At 45.0% G+C, this 17,247-nt stretch overlaps 1 non-coding gene across 1 annotated transcript; it reads right to left on the minus strand.

Moving 5' to 3' along the window:
* Positions 1–9,181: 9,181 nt before the first annotated feature.
* LOC128580058 (U6 spliceosomal RNA) lies at positions 9,182–9,288 on the minus strand. Its single transcript, XR_008378418.1, has one exon. It is a non-coding gene; the product is annotated as a U6 spliceosomal RNA (small nuclear RNA).
* Between the last annotated feature and the right edge of the window lie 7,959 nt (positions 9,289–17,247).

A 17,247-nucleotide genomic window follows, 5' to 3' on the forward strand; every position in this document is an offset into this window, starting at 1 on the left:
ACAGAGGTGTAGGCTTGAGCCAGATGGGGCAGGGGCAGGAGGAGGTGGGATCTTGACAGGGGACACTCACACTTTCAGACTCCTTTTGGAATGTGGGTTCCTAAAGCCCTCCAAATCAATGTGTATGTTGGGACAAAGATATGGGTTTTCAGGGGAAAACAGCAAGTTCATCATTGGCAGCAGAGGAGGCCACCGTGACCTTCAGAGAACAATTTTTGAGAGGTTCTCCCAAGGATGGGAACGTTGTGACTCCCTTTTTATAAAATGTAGATAGAAGACTCATCCCTGTCCCTGTTGTGAGGTTCCACGAGTTGATTTATGCACAGAAGAGTTGGAGCAGCCAGGCACATCACAAATGTTAGTTAATATCATCATGATTTCACTAGGCATTGACCATTTGCATGAAAATGCTTGGACTGTGTAGGTATAAACCACATCTCCTCCGTGATCCTCATGTTGCTCAAAAAGAACACATTTTAGGGGTGGGGTAGGGAGATCCTGGTGGGTAGAAAATGGTTTCCTTTCTCTATACGGTGATCTTAAGGTCTGTGAACCTCGCTTTCTACATTTGTAAAATGAGGATAATCTTACCTACCAAGGTGATCGCTCAGATTTGGTGTGAGGGTGAAATGAAAACACAAGGCAAGATTTTGTTAACCGTGGATAAGTGGGTGAATGCAAAGTCCTAATGAGAGCTTCCAAGTGAGAACAGAACCCACTGGTGGTTTTCTACCATTTTTTATCCCAATAAATTTGCTTCACATGTATAACATGACTATAACACGGTGGCTGAAGGTCAGGTTGAAAGGAAATGACCTTAGAGTTAAGGATAGCAGTGCAAAAGAGATGAGGTTGTGGAGGGAAGAAAAAGGTGATTCTTTGGACAGGAGGTGGCCGAACTGAGTTTTAGAGGAGGAGGAGGAGGTTACAAGTTGTAAAGCTGAAAAGCCAGAGAAGATTTTAGTTCAGGGCAAGAGGTATCTGGAGCAGGCACCACTCCTTCTATGACCTGTCCTGGGGAAAGTTCACACTTAATATTACTACATCTTCATTAATCCCCTAGTAAGTTCCAGAGATAGAAAGGCAGACATGCTTTTCTCTGTGTGCTCAGAAATGGGACCTCCAGTCAACAGGTCATCCACAAATGTTTGATGAATTGAGAGACACTCCAAAGATGGGAGGTGGCCAAGGGAAGCGTGGCTGGGCAATCCCTCTGCCTGGGCTGTTTGCTATGACACTCACGGACCGTGCCACAGTGGTGGTGATATCACAGGATCGCTGGCTGTGCCTACAGCTCCCGAATGGGGTTCTCCGTGTGATTGCTATTGTACTAGTGATTCTGAGAAAATTTAGGGAGAAACATCACCTGTTGTGAAGAAGTAGCCCAGAGGTGGACATAGCAAGGTTGTCTTCTGATAAAGACATGTCTCAGCTACATCTCAAAAGACTGCAATGCTGAAGCATGCACTCAAGCATGCACTGGGCAGGGTGAGAGAAGGACCCTCTTCAAGGGAAGGAGGAGACAAGGAAAGGATCTGTTTCAGCTGGCAGGGGAATGTCAGAAGGAGGAGGGCTTGGCCCTGAGACTGTGGGCTTATGCTATCTGCAGCCTGTCTGGGGCTATTTACCTGCTGAGTCTGAGCCCAGTATTCATGGGCATTTTGAATGGGGACTCAAACTAAGTGAACGTTTGACTTTTGAAACCGTGAAGTTAGTTGTTATGAATGCCCCCACGTAGGTGAAGAGAGGGAGAAAGAAAGGCGTGTGGGTAAGAAAGGCATAGAAGGGGTCAGAGATAGGAATGGGCCAGGACAGCAAAAGGGACAAGAGAGGCTGAGGGGCCTTTGGGGTAGATTCCTACAGTCACAAGGAAGGAAGACACTAGTTAGTGTTAACTGAAGTGACTTACATCAGCAATGGCCCTCACAAGGGGGCTCAGGGATAACTTAGCTGTGCTTCACACAGGGGTGGCCTAGTCAGGGAGCTGGTGCAGCGATGGTGGTGGGGCCAGACACGAGAAGGGGCTGTGTTTCACTCTCTCTTTTCCCACTAACAGCCTCAGATCATGGAGAGGCTCTAGACTCAGGGGGAAATGCCATTCACAGAGACCTACAATGCAGGGAGCCATCTCATCTTGTGGAAGAAAGATGTCACATTGCAAAGTGGTCAGTTCTCCCCAAACAAACAGATGCATTTAGCACAGTTCCCATTGAAATGAGAATGTGATTTTTTTTTTTTTTTGAACTTGGGATGGTACTTCTACTTATTTGGGAGAATTTATTTTTGCGGAAAAAAATGAAACTAGCTCAGAGAAAAAAGAACAAGAAGTAAAATAGAGCAAAAGCTTGCACCATTGGATTTTAAAGCACATTTAAAATCTGAAATCATTTAAACAGTATGAAACTGGTGGCCACATAGATCAATGACAGAGAACAGGAAACCCAGATATAGGGTTATTTTTGCCTTACATGCTTTTAGAAGAGTGGGTGTTCTGTTTAGAACCTTAAATAGTATATGCATTGCTATTCAGGGCAAAGCAAGGTAAGTGTTATCATTAATTGCCACCGCAGTGCAAAGGCTGGGGCCAGGGTGTGGCCTGCAGAGTGGCTTTGCTCTTCCAGCCCACACATTCCCTGTTACTTCACTCCCATCATCTTGTGTCCAGCTGCTTAGCAAGCTTCCTTTTTGTATTTAATGCTTTTAAGCTGGAGCCCTAAGGTCTGTCAGAAGAAGTCTGCACATGCTTACTGGTCGGGGCTCTTGATTTTCTGTAAAGGTATGAAGAAAAAGGCAATTGTGGATCTGTGACACCCCTCCCCTCTGGCAGCGCTGCTGGGCGCCTCCCCCTGCACCCCCAGCTGATGCAAATAGCCTTCTGTTTGCTGAGGTTCTTCCACTCTCTCTCTCCCCACCGCCAAGGTGGCCACTCTGAAGATGACAAATGTAAGCTTTCATCCTTGTGTGCCAAGGAAGTGATTTTACCTAACAAAGATTGTGTTCCAAGTCTGTGCAAATTGGGCAGTAATTGTCACAGAAATCAGTCAATTCTTTCTCCCCAGTGCCTGCTTTGCTTGGGAGCAGGCCAGACACTACTGTTCTTAGGTGCAAAAAAATCAGCATGTGATCAAGACCAGTGTGGGTCTGTGTGTTCCCAGGAAGCAGGGGCTCCTAGACAGGAAGAAAAATAATAAGCCTGAACCAACCAATATCCAACTTGATGGGTGACTGGCCAAACGAAGAAAAGTCAGTCTGGCCAGGAAGATAGACATTGATGTCTGAGGGGGGCAGTTGGGAAGATTTCCTGGATAGGGTGGTCTTTGGGCAGAGGCTGAAGAAATGTGGGCCATGCCATAGGTATCTGGAAAAGAAAGTTCTGGGAAGTGGGCGGAGCAAAGGCTGAGGAGCGCTGGGTGGACAGGCTCCGTGAAGTGGGTCATTGTTTAATATATTCTTCTTGGCAGCACCTGATTTTTGTTAGTAATTATGTAATCAGAAATCATTTCCTTGATTTATTCTTTAGTTTTACAACAATTTAAAGGTAGACATGTCCATTTTAAAAGATTGTATTCAACTTCGGTAACATACTCTATAGTGAACTTAAGTAAATACATTTTCCTTTAAAAGGAATATAGCCACGGCTTAAATCATACTACTGTGTCCATTGTTGAAATGTGAAACCCAAATAATTCCCCGTGGTTGGAAAGAAGGACAGGAGTGAAGGGTCTCGGTCAGCTCCGGCCTTATGAACCAACGTGCTGTAGGCTGGGTGAACCACAGTTCTTCAGCGCTGAGATCAGGTGGTCTTTCCAGCTTCAATTTCTATTTCTTGGATTAGGTGAATGAAAAACTACGGTCTTAATCATACGTTGCCGCTACCTGAATTTTTTGTTGTTTTGCCTTTCCCATGGGAATGATATTGCTTAAGAATCCATTTGCAGCTCACATCCTCCATCCAGCTACCCACCCACCCCAAGCTCCTGCTTACTGAGAGTTTTGGTTCTCACATGAAGGTTAGCACGTTGAACAGGGGCTATGGATCAAGGCCCTGTTGTGGCCACTTCAAGGGTGTCAGGTAACACTGCAGGGGCTGAGGCATGCAGCCTATTCCTGCAAAGCAACTGTATTTCATATGGTTAGAAAATGTAGCAGCTCTGGTTGTCTTATAAGTTAAACTTATAAGTTGGAAGAAATTCCTAAATGCCACTCACTTTGTCAAGAGATTACTTGTCAGGCATAGCTGATGTGTGTCTATGATTTCCGCTTTACCTGTTTTGTAATTAGTAGAAAAACAGGAGAGTATACCTTTGTTATTTTAAGTAGAAGGTATGGAGTCCTGATAAAATCATTTTTGTGATCCATGGCTTATGTTTGTGTTTCCAGCAGGGGGGAAACTAGAAGGGAGTGAGGTAAGAGGGACTTTATCATTGTCATTTACAGCTTTGCAGTGGAGAAGGTGGCACTGGAGTGTTACTTACCGCCAGCTTGCTCCCAGGAGGTAGCATGACTCCAAGCCAGTGGCCCAGTGCCTTTAGGGAGTGGCCTTTCCATGGGACCTGACTGATGCTTAGCCACCTGGAGGAACAGCGGACCTTGAGACTGCTGTGATTGCTCTATTTCTCTAATGTCTGCTATTAACTTTAAAGTGAAAGTTTACAAATAAGGGGCAGGTTGAATGATGGTGGACAGAACTAGGCCAACTAAGCCAACTAGGCGGACAGAACTTACCTGGACCCCTAGGTGGATCCTGGAGTTACCAGGCATGTGGAGTCCAGGAAAGTAGCCTTGAGTCTCATGGTGTCTGACCACAGGCTATTTAAAAAATGTGTTTGCTTCAGAAAAATGTTCGTAAATGTTTTGAGCACATTCCTAAGCATGACAAGAGGAGACTTTGGCAGTCAACAGAGGCAGCGGTGTTCTAGGGACTGAGAGGGCTGCGGTGTCAAGTGAAAACCTTCATGGGCCTCCTCCCTGCTGGGGCCACAGCTGCCCACTGGCCTCCCTGTCAGTTGTAAGGAGAGCAGCCTTGTTCAGCCCCCTTTGGTTTGTACTCACGGCCTCTCATTCACGGGGTGATAGGAAAAGCACTAGCTTGGGTTTTGCATTGTTTACTTTTTGAAATCCCAATTAAACTCCATCTGGGGCTGCCTAGGGAGGAGATAGGCCTCCCCCAAGCACAGCTGGGAAAAGAGTTCTCTGCTCTATTGTTAATATCCCTTTACTCACTTTATCCCAGCACCAAGGAGCTCTAATCATGATTAGGGAAGTGAAAGGAGGTTTGGAGACCAGATGTCCCTTTATTATTTCCAGCCCAGTCTTCATATTTGAAAGGGAGACTGATGCATGGTATGGTATGTGGATAGAAGCAACAGCCCCTAAAAGACTCTGGTGCTTACAACCACTCCTTTAAATGCTCACCTGTTTGTTCTTTCCTTTCAACTTCCTGTTAACACTCATTGTGTCCCATCTCCCAGCTAAAGATCAAAAGGAAATTAAAGTATTTGGGGTCAGAACAATGGACCTTGGATTGGGAAGGATGATAAAGTGCATAGGACCATGAAAAACTACCCACTTCTTATCCAATACCCTATTTTTCACAACTACTGTAAGGGCTGCTTGCACCATGACACACCTGTGTTTTATACGTGATCAACTTTGGTCTAAAGACTAATGTAGAAGAAATGTGCCTTATGGCAAAGGTTACCGGTTTATTTTCTTTGTAGCTGGGGATATGTGGGACTAGGATCAAGGCCCTTAAAAACTATTCTACTTAAAAAAAATTATAGACTGGAAAAGAGTTTTTTACATCCTTTGCATTAACCTGGATAGAGTTGAAACACATTCTTCTTAGTAAAGTATCACAAGAATGGAAAGCAAGTACCCAATGTACCCAACATTAACACGATCTAATACACATCCACACAAGAGAAAAACTCAATCCAATTCAAGTTGGGGGAGGAGGGGAAAGGGAAGGTGGGAAGGTAATTGGCGTGTTCCTGCCTAATGGGCACAATGTAAGGGTGTATGGCACCCCTCTTGGGTATGGGGCACAATTATAAGAGAGACTCTACCTAACAGATGCAAAGATTGTATGTAACCTAGTTATTTGTACCCTCACATTAATCTAAAAAGAAGTAAGAAAAAAATCCCTCTTTTTGAAGAATGTAGTTCTGGAGGCAGGAGTGCCTCATAGTCTTATAGAGATGGGGGTGAAGGGAAATATCTGGAAGGATGAGGGCTTGAGTGGATGGTGCACAGGAAGGGTATAATCAGTAGTGTGGAGTAGGGGCAGGTTTGAGTGATGGTGGGGACTGTGGGAAGGAGGCTTCTGAGGAGGTGTCTGTGGCCACCACATTGAGAGTCTGGGGTTTCTCAGAACAGCCAGAGATCTGAGCCTCAGTCTGTGCTTCAAATGCATCCTCTCAAGGGACCATGTATGTATTTGCTATGGTTTGACTATGTCCCCTCCAAAATTCAGGTGGTGTCAATGTGACAGTATTGACGGGTGGGGCTTTTAAGAGCTGATTAGGCCATGAGGGTTTAGGAGCTCTCCAGAGATCTGCCCTCTGCCACGTAAGGACATGACATTCTTCCTTCCCAGAGGACCCCGTGCTCAAGGTGCCATCTTGATAGCAGAGAGCAACCCTCACTGATGGAAATGTATATTGTTATCGAAAATCATTTTAGTTTCTGAGATAAGGCTGTTTTATGTCAACGGGACCACAGGACTCTGTTATTTAAGAGTGACCACTGAAGTCATGGGATTGATGCCTTTTTTTTTCTTCATGGGAACATGAAAAACTACCCCTTATTAAAGACCCATCATGAGACCAAAATAAAGTTACTTAGTGACTGAATCCAATATCAATTCTTACCAAATTTACCTGTAAATTTTAGTGATTTCTCAGTTTAAATCCTAGGGGTGTTTGTGAACTTAAAAATATCATTGTGAAGCTCATCTAAGAAGAAAGAAAAATTACAGAAAAATAATAGTAGATATAACTTATCTTCCCAGGGAGAAATGTTCTAAAATGTACAGTAATTAGGACTGTGCAGTGTCATCCCCCTGCAAGCATTGAAAGACGAGTCAGTGAACTAATGTGAATAGTGCAAAAGCAAAAAATAGTCTGTATAAGAATCAAGTATGTAAAGATAATAGAACAAACCACAAATAGATTGTTCCATATATACTGCCAAGATAAATGGTTAACTTCTTTGAAAAACATGAACTCTTCATAAAATGCTTCCTAATAATTAAGTAGTAAAATGTAAATGATAAAGCTATAAAATGCTAGAAGATAAAAACATGTGAATGGATTGTCTTTCCCCATTATTTTCAGATCACGTAGTATGAAGCAGTAATAGCAGGTACACCTCTGACTTCATCAAAATATCTATCAAACACACTATAGTCAAAATTAATAACATGGTGATATTTCTGTTTCTACCAATATGATGACATAGATGCCTCTAGACTGACTCTTTTACTGAAAACAGAAGTGTTGAATACATATATATTTAAACATGATGAGCCAAATTTCTGATTTTTCTTTCTGCAAATACACGTAATGCCCAAGAGGCTAATCTTTCTAATATTTCTCTCCATCTCCTCATTCATCAAACGTGAGTTAGATCTGAGGAGGTCGGATGGACCCCATTGTCCACTTGGGGGAAAGCCTCCTTCAAGGGTGTCTCCTCTATCCTAGCTTCAGAGCTCTGTAGCCAGGGCCACAGGTGTTTCCAGATACCCATGTTATTAGCTGAAATTTCGGTTTCATCGCCTTACTTGCTATGTCTGTCAGGCTGAGCATACATACTCTCAGCAGAGGGTGACACGGGTTAGCCAAATGACCCCACCATTTACAAGGACACCAAGGAACATTTCTCTTTTCACTTTCTTTATCTTGACTAATTCTGGTTCCCTAGACCCATCTGTACACCCATTCTTTTGTTTGTTTTTGTTTTTCAATACAGTATTGCTAGAATCTCTATTCTATGTAAGTAGATTTCTTCATAACTAAATTCAGTCCTTTAAAAGCAAAAAATCTTTTTTGATCTTTACGTTGTTAATGAAAGTCTTTCCTAAATGTGTTTTGTAAATTTCCTCTTTCTTAAATAGAACATTTAAAGTCTTGATAAGTCATTATAATGGATATCAATGTTGTGTTCTGAAAATGTAGTGATCCTTTCTAAGCCACCAAAGTTATAGGTCTTTGCCCTTCTACCAATGTCCGCAGGCTGCTGTGGATTTTCAATCTGTTGTTATATAGCTGCCTTTTTTTTTTTTTTATCTTCCTCTGATATATTAGGTTGTGAGTTATAATTTGTAGCAGCTTTTTTGTCTCTATGGTTTATTACAGTTTGTTGTTTTGATTGGGAAACAGGTTATCTGTTAGGGTTATGTGTAAACTAAGAGTAAATAGATTGTGAGTGAGGGCTACTTTTCTCATTTGCAATGAGAATTATATTAGATGTTTTCTCCAATCTTTTTCTTCACTTCTAAAATGGGAATGATGATAATACATACCACTTCATTGCACGGTTAGTAAGATTACACAAGCTAGTATGCCAAGAATTTAGAATGTTTTGGAATTCTATTGAAATTCTATTGGAATTTGGGGACAAGGATGATTTCCATTCTAGGATAATCTAAGAAAACTTGCCCCATTTATAATGTTGCTGAACTTCAGCACAACTTGTAGAATAAAACTGAATTATCAGTCCATTATATTGTTCAAGGTTGTAATTTGCTGCTCGGGGTGGGGGGGGGGAGGGGGAGTTTCTGCATCCAATCTGATATTCTGCTGTCTAGTGGAAGGCGGAAATCCCGAGTTGAGCTGAGCGTGGCCCTGGACAGGAACACGGGGGCTCTGCGGCCAGCCAGCTGCCATGAGAATCTGCGTGCTGAGATTGGGCTACGTGTTCGTCATTATTAACTCCTTTGAGTCCTATTTCTCTCCTTTGCTGGACAGAGGGCTGGGCTCTTGGGGCATGAGACTTAGGCTGGGCCTGCAAGCTGCTGACAGTCTATTAAGGGAGACAGATAAAATAAATACCGTATTAATATGAGAATAACAAGAAACCTGGTCAAGGAGAGGGAAGGGAGAGGAGACGGAATGTGACTGTCCCGGCCAGTCGGATGGATGAGGTGGCAATTAGGCAGCGTTTTTTTTGTTTGTTTGTTTCTTATATGGAACGCGTCCCGAAATTGCGTATCCTCCTGGCGCAGGGGCCCTGCTAATCTTCTCTGTATTGTTCCAATTTTAGTTTATGTGCTGCCGAAGCGCGCACCACGCAGCATTTTGATGTATTAATAGAAGTCAGAGGGATGAACCAGGGCGGAATAAAATTAAGAACTACCCGGGAGGTAAAACAGACAGGGCTTGGCGACTGCTGAACGTGGTAGCGAGGAAAGGAGATTACTAGGCAAGTCCAGGGTTTGCAGTTAGGGCTTTTGAGAAGATGGGAGAGGGGAACGGCCTAGCAGCAGCGCGCGGACTGCCGCTCGGCGCCGGCTCAGCCTCCGGCCTGTATCCGGGGCCCCGGCGCTCGGGGTCTCCTTGCGAGCAGCCCAGACTCCCTCGGTGGAAATGTCAGTGTTACTACAAACTCCTTCTCCCTGGGCATGCAATTGCCCACCCTCTGGCACAGCTCCTCGCCTTCCCAGAGCTAACGGAGCCGTCTGCCAAGCGAGAGAGAATTCCTAATTGCGACGGGAGGGCGGGTGCGTAGCAGCAGGTGCTGCAGGCGGGCGGGCGAGCCACCGCCTCTGGGAGGGATGGAGGTCCAGGCCAGGAGAAGGAAACTCAATCACAGCGCAGGAGGGACAGGAGGCTTTTAGTCTTAAGTGCCAGTCACCAGGGGCCACTGATAGCATCTCACAGCAGGTCGGGTTACAGCTGCCTTGAGCGCTGAGAAGGGGACGAGGGCAGATACCGAGAGTGGGAAGGGGGCGGCTGGAGGAGAGGAAGGAGGCAGGAGAGACACCCAGAGAAGCGAAGGGGCTGCGTGATGGCAGGAAGGTGCTTACGCGCCAGACGAAAAGCACGTTCTGCCTCCAATCCTTTCCTTAAGGTAGAGTTGGAGATCACTTTCTTCAGGGGAAATGGGTAGCACCTGAGGAAAGAGCCCTCTCTTTGGAGAACAAACAGCTGTTTCTTCCATCACAGAAGATCATGCCAAGTTTTATGGTACACAGACCTTCTCACCTGCTCCAATTGTTGCTACCATTTGGTTTTCAGTTGTTAGAAAATGCACGGGACCCTTTCTTCCTTTTAGTCAGTAATTGGTGATTGAGGGCATAGTGTAGCCAAGCTCTGGGCTCTACAAACTGCCCTGTCCAGGAGGCACCACCCAGCTGGACAGAGGAGCTTCAGGTCATGCAGAGTCAAAGCCGCCTTGTGTCTAGAGGGAGGGCCATTCTGCCAGGGTTCAACTGGTCATCTTATGTGGTTAGTGTTTTGCTAATTAATTGAAAGCAAGGCACTGCCGGCCGAGGTGGGTGGATTGCTTGAGCTCAGGAGTTTGCCATCAGCCTGAGTAAGAGTGAGACCCCCATCGCTACTAAAAAATAGAAAAAAAAAAAGAAAGAAAGAAAGAAAGAAAAACACCACTAGCCAGGCCTGGTGGCACATTCCTATAGTCCCAGCTACTCAGGAAGCTGAGGCAAGAGGATTGCTCAAGCTCAAGAATTTGAGGTTGCTTTGAGCTATGACCTCACAGTACTCTACCCAGGGCAACAGAGTGAGACTCTGTCTGAAAAAAGAAAAGAAAAGAAAAGCTAGGTGCTGAGTCACATGTGTGGCCAATTATTATCACTTTCTTATATGACCACAGATAGCATGGCAAACTCTATTCTAAACCGTTCTTCCAGTGATTGCAAAGGAGGATGGAGCCAAGCAATTCTGAAAATATTAGTTTAATTCTCCCATCGTTACTGTTTGGCTGAAGCAAAATGTGTGTCAACAGCTACAGTGTCGCCTTTACCAAAAGAAGAGGTCATTTTTTTTTTTCTTATTGTTTCCTCTAGGCCTGGTGCTAATTAAATGCTTTACATGCATTATCTCATTGGTCCTCAAAATAACCCTACTAGATAGGTGTTTTGTTCATCTTCCCACTTTACAGATAAGAAACTGAGGTCTAGAGAGCTTAAGTCACAGGCGTAACTGAGGTGGAGACAACCTCAGTCAGACAAGCTTCTGGACATAACTTAAAGGTGTCATCTAGTTAGTATCCAGTGTCTGTCACCACTCAGGACAACTCATGACTACCTTTCTTTCATTCTCTCACATTACTGAAGAGGCTCTGCTACCGACCGGGGGAAAACCTGTATAAGAGGAAGATTTGTCCCTGAGCAAAGCAAGCTTCAGGTAGGGAATTGAGCCTAGCACACCCACAGAGGAAAAACTCAGTGCCAGGTGGGGTGGGAGAGCTTTCATGAACCTTCCAGAGAGGAAGCACACAGGCAGGGATGGGGGTGGTGGTGTCAGCACAGCGGGGTCTGGGGCAGGCTGTAGGGAGTCAAGTCAGGTAAGGCCCCACTTGCCAGGGGTACAATTTTGACTTTCTTAAGGGCTAGGGTGGGACAGTGGGAGTGACTTGGTCAGATCAGTGTTGAAGAAATATGTTTCCCAGTTTATCTCACTATATATGCCCTTTCATTTCCAGACATGTCCGTGAGAGGTCCTTATCTCCAACCCTGATCTGTTCCCAGGTGATTATTTTTCCCCTTGGTCTTTAAGTTGGCTGTTTCCTCCAAGGATAGAAGGAAACCCCTGTGCAGAGGGTGCTCTGCCAGAGGAATGAGAACCTGGATGAACAGCAGGCTGACTGTGGCCTCCAGGTCTGACGAAGCACAGATGTTTGCTGGAGATTTCGAATGCACCTTGCCACATCTGGACAAAGTTGTATTTTCTTTGCAGGGAAAAAGAGTTGTTCCTCCCTCCCCCCAAGTTGCCATTTTAAAAATTTAAAAATTTTAAAAATTCTTTCTACACATTTAGAAAATCTAGTTCAGGTATATTAAGAACTCTGAGATGAAATCTCAATGCCATGCCTGGAGATTTGGCTTCCTGGTATTTACCAGACAAACTATGATAATTATGCATCAGAATCATTCAGGGAGCCTTGGAAATTCTGTTTTCTGTACATTCCATCAAGTTTGGGAGGCAATAAGGCCCTGATCACAGTGAGAGATGATAAAACATGATATGGAATTTTAACATCGCATGGTAAAACATCATGCGGAAATTATTTTGAATAAATTGTATTAGACACTAGCTTGCCTTCAAGGTCGTGAAGTGAGTTCAACCCAGGGTTTCTCAGCATGACACCACTGACATGTGGAGTTGGCTGTTGGTGGTGGGGTGTTGTCCTCTGTGTCATGGGATGTTTAACAGCTTCCCTGGCCTCTTTTCATTAGGTGTATAGTAGCAGCATCCCAGCTGTGGCAATGAAAATGATTTCCAGATACTACGAAAGTCCCCTGGGCAGGGGGCAGAGGGAAGGGCAAAATGACCTCTGTGAGAACTGCTAGTCTCACCTATGTCCCAGTCATAACTTTTATAGTTCTGAGTTGCATGGCCTTTGATAAGTTGCTGAAACTCCAAGAGCCCCAGTTTATTTTTTTAGAAAAATGGGGACCCTCATGTTTACCTTTCAGGACTGTTCGAATACTGATTATCCTACAAACGACCTGTACCGGCAGGTTCTCTGAACACTTGAGTCCACGTTGGTTGCTCCCTGCCCATGCTACAGGGATGTAGGAATCCACTCTACCAGCCAATGGGTCTAGATTTCCTCCTAGGTCTGGCCCCAAAGAAATCGCCAAACTGAGTTACCTAGAGGTGCAATAGATTCCTTCCTTGAATGGCAAATAATTTGCTGGATATATTGGCTTTTTCTTCTTCATTAACTGAACATTTCCCTGGAGAGTTACCCACTGGACCCAGCAATGGAGCAGGGACTGGTCTAAGTGGATTTGAGCACTCTACATTGTGGGCCCTCCTTATTCTTCCTTGTTTCTTTTCTACAGACTCTGTACTCAAAGTTTTCTTTTTCCAGCCTTCCTGTCTCTGTCCTTATTTTCCTCCCTGTCTGGCTTGCACAGTGCACAAACGGTTAAGGGCGCTTGGCCTGGCTGCCTCTCTGGTCCCTGCAGACTGCACTGGAAGGATTGAATGAAACTGATAGTGCTAACATTACATCACTCAATTCCCCAAGAAAGAGTAGCTGGGTGGATAGAAGGAATGACCCTGGAGAAAACAGCTGTCAAGGGCAGCTATTGGCTTATCTTTCATGGAAAGGGAGATGTGATGAATTCTAAATGAACAGAAGCCAGAGGCAGTGCAGTTTACCGGTCCAGCAAGGCTGCCACAGCACAGGCTGAACCTTCAGGGGACTGACGACTCCTGTCTCCTGTGTGCCAGGTCCTGGCCGTGCTTAACCTCCTGCTTAAAGGTTTGGGAAGAGCCTGCAGCGAAGAGAGTGGTTACACTGCTGGTTCAGGCCGTTTGTAGGACAGTGAGTTGCACACAGGTGGGGGCCACATCACAGGGCCACTACCTGGGGATCAGTTTCACAGGACCGGGCTCCGAGCACCACACAGACCTCCTCTGTCTCCTTTCACGGGCTCTCTTTCCCCTCCACCCCGTGCATATCCATGCTTCTCCAAGACCAGGTCTCAGCAGGGTCTTTAGACGGGAGAAGCAAAATGTCATAGAAGGAAGTTGGACTTGCGAGAGTAGCTGACACCAAGTTAAAACTTGGCCCATTTACCTTTTAAATGTGTGACCCTTGGCAGGGTACTTCATCTGTTGGAGAGTCAATTTCTTCATCTTCAAAATGGGGGCAAAATAACACCTGTTAGAGTATTTGTAGGACTAGGCACAGTGTATACCAAGAGTCTTGCTCAGTAAGTGGCTTTTATCATTATTATTAGTGACAGCTGAGATTCAGAGCATTAAAAAGACTTGGGTGCTGTCACTGAGCCAGGAAGGGACAGGGTGAGGTTGGGAGCCCGTGAATGCTCGTTCAGGGATTATCTGTACTCCTTCCTCAGATTGTAGCTGCCAAACTTTAAGACACAGATGAACTAGTCCAGGCAAAGCAGGTTGTTATGATGAGAAGAAGGACTGATGGCTTAGCATAAGGTCTGGAAGCCCCCACCCATCACCTGTATATACCCCACTCATAGCTGATGAACACGTGGTAAGGCACAGCTCAGATGGAGGATGCTGAGGGTTCCAACGTTGACAGTTATTTCTTCTCTCAACCTCCAGGAAGCACACTCAGCTTGGGACTGCAGGGAGAGATAAGACCCCTCATCCAGGCTAGTTTAGTTGGGGTGACAGACACGAACAATCTGGGGAATATGAATGTTAAGAAGACTGAATATAGAACATGGTGAAAACACATAGCAGGGTCTGGTGTACTTTTAGGCATTGTGGAGAGCGACTTTAAAAAGCAGCCACTGTCTCAAAGATAAATCAGAGTGGAGGGGGGGAAAGAAGGAGGAAAGGGAGCACGTTACGAAATAAGTGCATATGAAAATCCAAGTGACCCAGAGGAAAGATAGGCAGAGAAAGTATGGTCTCAGATAGCTTCCGAAATTTACTTGTTCTTTCTGGCATTGGATCCACAAAATCGCCCTGTATCTTCCCAAGGTATTCCTCTTTCTATTCTTTACCACCAAATGCTCCTTGACTAGGAAAACAAGTGGTTTTGTAACCAAGAATCGTTTTTTAAAAATTGTACAGAGTTCCTAATTTATGAGATTTAAGCGAAAATCTATTTACCTACATAGTCACAATTGCTCACATTCTTCTGGTTGATTCTTAAAAACATATATTTAAAAAAAATGGCCTGGGAACCACAACTGAGAATTAATGTTCTTCCAGTTTGTACCTCTGAGTCATGGCTTTAGATAGAGGAATAGCAACTGAAATTTGCTACTAGATGAGTTTTTACTTTGCTTTATATGATATTACCTGATTGGTTTTCAGAGTTTTACAGGTTACAAACCTACCCTATATCTACAATCTCAACTGACCTTGTCAAATGGATGAAACAGTTGCTGTTATCTGTGTTTTATGGATGTTGAGTGTTTAAGAGATGACAATTATTTCTTCTATTAATCTCCAGAAAGCAACTCTAGCTGGGGTGCAAAGTAGTGAGAGAGATAAGATGCCTCATCAAAGCAAATTGACTCTCACGTAAATGGTGCATGAGATGGGAAGTGAATTCTAAGAAAGGCCTATGTCTTCTGAAAACTGAACCATTAATTGTGTTAAATTATTGATCCATCTGAGTAATGGAAGAGTCAGGGAAAGCTAGTTACAAACTATTGTTTTGTCTCCAACAACTCTTTTGCTGCTTCAGACATTTGTTTTTGAAAAGGCACAGGTGGAGGTCCCAGTGGTTGCCATTTTGTTGCCAGAGGGGCAATGTCAGGAGGTGGTGTGACTTGATAGTTAATAATGCCTGAGAGGACTCAGTCCGCAGGAGAAGCCAGGACAGTAGGCTAGTAGTCCTGGGGTTGGGTGTGTGTTGGACACTGAGGGAGGGAACAGCTCAGGTAGAGAAGGAAGAGAAGTGTGTTTAGTTTTCACTTGCCTGGATCCTGACATCCAAGAGGCTCAGCATCTCTGGGTACTGGAGCTCAAGTCTGTTCTCTGATTTAAGGAAAGAGATAAGCCAAAGAGGGTGGGTAGGGGTGGGGGGTAGACTAGAGGGCCAAAACACAATGCCTTTCCTGAGAGAAGAGTTACTAGATATAGTAAATGAAAATACAGGAGACCCAGTTAAACTTGGATTTCAATGAGAAACAAATCTTTTTTAAAAAATTATTTTTATTTTATATAAGTATGCCCCGAATATTGCATGGATCATATATGCTAAAAAATATTCATTGTTTACGTGAAATTCAAATTTGATGGGGCATTCTGTGTTTTACCCTGCTGGAAGCCTCACACAGTGATGCAGCAGCTTCCTGCTCAAGTGCACTGAAAGGAGCTGCTCCTTTGGGCCACCTTGAGTACATTATTTGGCACCTGCTGGTTACAAGGCTCCTGAGACAGAGCTGGCAGGGAGGCAGGTTATGGGTGGAGTGTCTCTCGGGAGCCAAGTTCTTCGACAGATTTCTCGCTGGGGTTGCCGACCAGCTGCTGTTTTAATTCTCCTGTCCCTCTTTCTCTGGAGCATGGGACCATCTCCTTCCTGTTCTTTCTCACTGTGCGGCTTCTGTACCCCCACCCCCAACCCTCCTCCTGAAGCCAGGGTCCTCGTGGGAGCCAGCTTTCTAATCTCTATCAATCCTTTTCCTTTTCCTCTCTCCTCAGAGTTGATCTTCTAGATTTGACTCCAAGTTTGAGCTTCACATTTAAACTTTTCCTAAGTGCAGAGGAAGAGCAGGAATGAGCCCTCTGCTCTTCCCTCGTGTCCCGTCCCTGTGGGATGGGCAGAGCACCTTGGACACTAGAAGCAAGAGTGCGATGAGACTCTCCCAGTGATATTCCCAGGTTGCTGCCTTCATCCTGGCCCTGAGCCTGGGCTTCTGACATCTTCGTCTGCCTGTGAGCTCCACCTCTTTACACCTACCCACCTCTGCACTCACAGTTCTTCCTGTGGCTGACGCTGGGGCTCTAGGGGCTTTATGGAGACAGCCACCCTCGGAGTTAGTCCAGCCAAGAAGACAATTATTTCTCCTGATTGTGGTGTGGCTCTTTGCCTGGTGTAGAAACATTGCAGATTCCCCTCCAGCATCAGCCGAGGCTGCCCTAGCAGATCAGGTGACAACAGAAGACAGCATTGTCTCCCACGTCTCAGCTGCTGGTCCTTCTGTGTCTCAGGAAGTCACATTCCCTCCCTGCTTTGTGTTCACAGGCTTTACTCAGTCAGGCTCGAGGCTCCATCCCTGCCCTGCAATCTGCTAGTGGGGATGAGATCAGGCCTTCCACAATAAAAAAACCCTATGTCACCAACTCTAAATGTTAGAATCTCTTCTAGTGGGAAATATCCTTCATGTTTTATTCCCTTGAACAACTGCCATGACTAGGGCCCACTCCTTAATATGTGGGAATGGAAATGCAAAACCTCATGGTAAAGGAGGATTAAGGATTTCAAGATGGTGATGGGCTTTCTGAGTACAGGGCCCGGAGTGACATATACCTCACACGCCTTCGGAGTTGGCTCTGGCTGTGACCCCTCCATACATTTTCCACATGCGATGACTTTTTGTATTCCTGGGCAAAT

This window comes from Nycticebus coucang, chromosome 2 (genome assembly GCF_027406575.1).
Source record: "Nycticebus coucang isolate mNycCou1 chromosome 2, mNycCou1.pri, whole genome shotgun sequence".
Classification (NCBI taxonomy): Eukaryota; Metazoa; Chordata; class Mammalia; order Primates; family Lorisidae; genus Nycticebus; species Nycticebus coucang.